We start from the raw sequence: 6238 nt of genomic DNA, 5'->3' as shown, positions 1-6238 counted from the left end.
CTTATATGTGAGCAATCAACTGATTTATAAAAAGATGCAACAAAATTTAAAATGATACAAAACATCAATTTTAAAACAACATCAAAAAGTGAGCATTTCTAACTGTACTCAGCTTATAACAGCAAATGGGTAAGTGGAATAATTCATGCTATAGATAATTGTTATATGAACTGTCAACAGAAAGAGTGGATAAAGGAATGAAGAGAAACTCAGCCCTTTTAAGAATTAAAAACTAGTCGAGTCTTTTAAGAATTAGAACCAAGGGGTTTCCTAATCATCTGGCATCTATTAAATGTTTTATCTATGGTTAGAAATGTACATGGTGGGGCCTTCAGGGATCTTCCCTATTCTTCTTTTAAGGTCCAGGTGAACTGTGGCCAGAGTGTAACACTTGTGCTAAGTTATTCTCTGTACGAAGCAGTCATCTGCATAGGTGTCTTTGTGTGTGCATGGTAATCATTCAAATCTTGGATCCTTGCAATCCTTAGAGCCACTGGATACTTTAGCCCCAGTTTCTCAATTTCAACCATTAAAAGTCAGTTATATAAGTGATACACTTGACATACAGACAGTCCATCATTCACTGTACTCAGTCTAGTTTGGCCTTAATGGAAAAGTTGATAAAGTTGGTATCAGCCAGGATGTGGTAAGGTGAGTCCAGCTGTGTGTTATATTGGAAGAATAAACAGGAAGGATGTTGGGGGGCCTTTCTTTCATTGAGTGCATCAGTATCTTTTCTTTCTTTATATACTTTAATCTATCCTTCTCTTTAAGCCTCTCATCTTAAAGATTAAGCATTTGCTTCATGGTCACAAATTTCTTGCTTTCTTTTGCTTCCCCATGTTCACACCACATTCTTGCTTCTTTTTAAATTAAAGAGTAATTAAAGAATAAGCAAGCAAAATGAGGTGGAAATGACATAGACATCTGTGATCAAGTTTTATGATGTCGCAGGCAATGGTAACTGCCCTGTGACCCCCACCTAGGCAGAAGCACAATAACTAATATCTGAGATGTTAAAATGTAAAACATAGTATCTCAGAATTTGGTAACACCAAAAGTGCTTTGCAACTTCCTTCATCAGTATTTTTATTATGTTGGATCAGCGAATCTGTACCAAACTATAGCCATAAAATTAGCTGTGTTTCTCAGTGATCCAAAACAGAGGCTGGCTAACTGTATCCTGTGGTCCCTCACTGGCCCATAGCCTGTTTTTTTGAATGACCTATGAGGTAAGAATTATTTTTAGTTTTTAAAGGGCTGCAAAAACAAATGAGCAGGCAAATAAGGAATAATATGTGACAGAAACCAAATATGGACAGCACAGCCTAAATATTTAATGTGATCCTTCATAGAAAAATGTGCAGACTTCTAAAGTAGTACAGATTGGATTGTACTGATCACTAATAGGTGTCCCTTTCAAAATGATTAGTTGCAAAGTTCTCAGATATTCTTGATTCACTGCATCTTTTCTAACCTGATTATTTTCATGGTGTCCCTATGACTAAAGAAATACCTGAAAGTTCTGCTTATTGAGTAGCTAGGTGCAAACAACACAATATATATTATGTGTTAACAACTTAGTTGCTATTTGAAAAGCATAATACATGTAAAATTAAAGAAAAAATAGTGTTTTCATTTAATTTTAAATAACCACAATTACTTATTAATGTTTGTGTGGCTCTCAGGCCTATATAAACTTCTTTTTTTTTTTTTTTTAAAGATTTTATTTATTTATTTGTGAGAGACAGAGAAAGAGAGAGAGAGAGAGGCAGAGATACAGGCAGAGGGAGAAGCAGGCTCCATGTAGGAAGCCTGATGTGGGACTCGATCCCGGGACTCCAGGATCACGCCCTGGGTCAAAGGCAGGCGCTAAACCGCTGAGCCACCCAGGCTCCCCCTTATATAAACTTCTTAAAGCCTGAAATGAGACTAGACACTATCATTCTTATTTCTGGCTCTACAATGATTTTCACACCATTTTTAAAACAGCATCCACTGAAAAAACATCTTCACAGAGATATGTCATCAAAAGACATAGCATAATCCATTGTTGAAATTGTAAATACCTCTAACTAGTAAATTTCAGGTCAGACAGATACAGAGTATCTACCCTTGCCCAGAAAAGATAAAATATAGTTTGTTGTGGCAACCTCTTATACCCTGGCACACAGTTCATGAACTTTAGGAAGAGCTGATTTATCATAAAAAAAGTATAAACCTCATAGCTATGCCTGCTGTAAGAATAATTTTTATCATCTGTCTGAGCCATTTAATTTTTGTCACATGTTATATAAGTATACATGGCAATCATAAAAATCTGTTATTATCAACAATAGTACCTAATAGTCTTACTGTATGTCAGAATTGATATCGTGATGATTTTGCATCTTCCAATGCATAACATGGTTTATTTATCAATTTATTTAGCTCCCTTTAATTTCTCTTACCAAAGTTTTATAATATCTAGTGTACCAATTTCATACATATTTTTAAAAATTTATCCAAATTATTTCATTATTCTTGTTGCTATTGTATATTGTGTCTTTGAAGTTTCATTTTGAATTATTTGATAGCACATTAGTATACATTTTGTATATTTACCTCTTTGCTGAATTTAACGTTAGTCATATTACTTTTGTTGAAAATCACTTAAGGTTTTCTACCTGCATTATTTGTCTTCTATAAAGGCAACTTCAAGTCTTTTATTTTTTTGCCTATTGTACTGTTTAAAATTTCTACTATGCTGCCAGTAAATGTAAGCAGATGTTCTTGGCTTATTTCTTATTCTAGGATAGTATAATGCTAACTATAAGATTTTCATAAATGTCCTTGATCATGGGCATTACATTTTGTCAAATACCCTTTTGTCAAATACATCTATTCAGAAAATCCCATGTGTTTTCATCTTCATTAATGTGGTGAATTATACTCACTGATATTGGAATGTTAAACCAACATTGCCTTCCTGGAACAAACTGGGGTTGGTTGTAATGTATTATTCTTTTTATAATAGTTGTATTATACTATTGCTAGATTAGATTGCTGATACATTTTTTTTCCATTTGTGTTCATGAGAGATGCTAGTCTGAGTTTTCTTTTTCTGTGATATGTTTGGCTTCAGATCAAAAATAATTCTGTTCTCATAAAATGAGTTGGGAAGCGTTTGCCTCTTATCTATTTTTTGAAGGAGATTGTGTAGGCTTGGTCTTATTTCTTCTTTAAATGTTTGGTACGATTTGTCAGTGATTATACCCGGGTCACCTAAAAGTCTGGGTCACCTAAGGATAAGGAAAGAGTGTATATATATATATATATATATATATATATATATATATATATATATTATACATAAAATGATTTCAATTTCTCTAATAGACATAAGAGTATTTGAGTATTTGAGATTTCTTTTTTCTTCTTTTATTAACTTTAGTCATTTTTATCTTTCATAGAATTTGTCCATTTCATCTAGGTTTTATTGGCATAAAATTGTACTATCTCCTAGTTCCTCTTGTGTGTTTATGATATCTACAGTGCTGATATCTATTTGATTCCTGGTGTTGATAATCTGCATCTCCCCTCCCTTTTCTTGATCAGTTTAGCCGTAAGTTTATTAATTTTATTGATCTTTTTATTGATCAAAAACTCAGGTTTTGCCTTAGTGGATTTCTCTATTGGTTTGTCTATTTTTAATTTTATTGACTTCTGTTTATTATTTAGTATTCTCCTTACTTACTTTGGGTATAATTGATACTTGTCTTTCTGGCTTCTTTTTTTTTTTTTTTCCTAGCTTCTTAAGATAGAGATCTGGATTACCAATTTTATAATTATTTATTTTCAGCATTTCATGGAAAGATTTGATCACTAGATGGCAGCAATATATAGGGAAGGACACTGAAGTTCTGACTTGTGGGAAGTTAACTGTTGAACATAGCACAACCAGTTTGTCAGCCTCCCAGTAGCTAGTAATGGCCTGAGTTACTTGCTAATTTTCACTAGGAATGCATTTTAAGACTGGAACTAATGAAGCAAAGCCATAGTTTCCCTCCTGAAACTCTCAGACAAGATTCTTAGTATGATTTTTGAAAATTTCATGTTTTTAGTGAAAAATATTACTGCATGAACAATGGACTTCCAAATGCTCCCATTGTACTTGGTGCTACCTCTCCTGTAACTCAGGAGGGCTGGTCTTCTACTCATTTCTGTAGCTGTATCTTCTACCTATTTCTGTAGCCTGATGAAGACTTTTTTTTTTTTTTTTTTTTACCTTTGGCATTGTTAAAAATTCGTATACTATCATCTTTGTCCAAATTTAGTTACAGGTTGTCTATATATATATAGACAAATATATATATATATATATATATATATATATATATATAGACATATATATATATATTTTTTTTTTTTTAACAAATCAGAGCACAGAACTGGCTGTTTTTTTAAAATTAATTTTGAAATCATATTAGATTTACAGAAAAGTTGTAAAAATAATACAAAGAATTCCCATACACTCTACTGGTAAGAGTATTTTTACCTCCCTCTGTCACCTGGTAGCTAGCATGGTTCCTCATACAGTTGAGAGAGAGTAAGGATTCAATAATCACTAACTCCAAATTTGAAATACTTTGAACAAGACTGAACTGATAAAATTAAAAAACAAACAAACAAACAAAAAACAAAAAAACCCTGGTAGGAAAGGAGAAATAGAAAGATCTGTAAGCTAGAGCTGTTTTATTATTTATGTTTGTGTAAGGCATCTTTTTCTATTTTTTTACTTTTAAACTTATTATTTTTTTCATTACATTAAAAGTTAATTTCTTGGGACACCTGGGTGGCTCAGTGGTTGAGCATCTGCCTTTGGCTCAGGTCATGATCCTGAGGGTCATGATCCCACAAGGGAGTATGCTTCTCCCTCTGCCTATGTCTCTGCCTCCCTCAGTGTGTCTCTCATGATTAAATAAATAAAAATCTTAAAAAAAAATTTAAATCAATCAATCTTAAAAAATGAAATATATCTGTAAGATGCTAGGATGAGATTTGGAAGGATTTGGATTTGCTTTGCCACTGCAAAGCCCTTTTATACAAAAAGTAGGAGAATCCCACTACCACAACACTGTCCCAAAGCTTTGCCACTCAAGCATTTCCTAATATAATTCAGAATGGGAAAAATGTACTTTTTAAGGGAGAGAGATATATTGTGGGTGAAATAATGATTCCCAAAATGAAAGTGAAATTAATTTTATATATATATAAAATTTCCATATATATTTATATTCTCCATTTCCTGCAAAACTACTATTTATTCCTGCCTGAGTATTGGATGCTATGCCTCTCTCCCTTCAGGTAGATATGACTTCTTTGTTCTTACTCGCTTACCAGGCGTTTCATCCAATCTTCATTAGTTCTTGACTTTAGTTTTATGGCTGACTTTCTAAGTTATTTATCTAGCCACTGTTCATGTTTCTCCTTGAGACATAGGAAAAAACAGAAGTAGAGTCCCACCTGGCCTTGTGTGGTTGGTGTAAGGGAGAAGGTAGTAATTACATTATGGATTGGTCCAATCATGAAAAATAGAGTTGAGGATGAAGTCTGCCTGGAAAATGTGCTTATGGAGGTCTGACAGGGGTTAGAAGAGAGGAAACCAAGATATTTCAGTCCAAAGAACAAATCTGGGTTGGAATAGCTTAAGGCAGTATGCTCTCACACCTGGCTAGTCATGCTATCACCTATAAGACATTTTTAAAATACAGATGCCATGGCCCCACTGCAGACTTTACTCAATGAAAACCATCCAGATTGGGATCCAAGAATCTGTGTCTTCGAAAAAAATCCCAGGTGATTGTGATGATCGACCGAATTTCTGATGATGGCATCCGGAGATTTCTGCTGAAAAGTTGGTTTGCATGGGTGACTACACTTATGGGTCCTGCCATATCTGGGGATAGGCTTATCAAGTTTGTGAGACGTTCTGTTGGCCTCTGAGTACTGTCTGGGCCCAGCCAAATCTCTATCCATGTGTCCTTCTGTCCTCCACTCTGAGGCCAGATCCCTATTTCCTATGTTCCTGGCTTTGGATAGAGCACTGACCTAATATATAGATCTCATCAATTTGGAATGGGCCCTATTATATTTCCCTTGGCTTAGGCTAGTAGCACAAAAAGAAAAGAGATTAATCTTTTAAACTTGACACAATACCATATGTATTTTTTTCCATAAAATCTGTGCCATAAGGAAA

The 6238-nt window shown here is 33.9% G+C and overlaps 1 pseudogene; it reads right to left on the bottom strand.

Moving 5' to 3' along the window:
* Nucleotides 1-270: 270 nt before the first annotated feature.
* Nucleotides 271-834, bottom strand: LOC144296516 (rRNA-processing protein FCF1 homolog pseudogene; annotated as a pseudogene).
* Between the last annotated feature and the right edge of the window lie 5404 nt (nt 835-6238).

Source organism: Canis aureus, chromosome 24, assembly GCF_053574225.1.
Source record: "Canis aureus isolate CA01 chromosome 24, VMU_Caureus_v.1.0, whole genome shotgun sequence".
Classification (NCBI taxonomy): Eukaryota; Metazoa; Chordata; class Mammalia; order Carnivora; family Canidae; genus Canis; species Canis aureus.
This window is presented reverse-complemented; position numbering and strand designations above follow the sequence as displayed.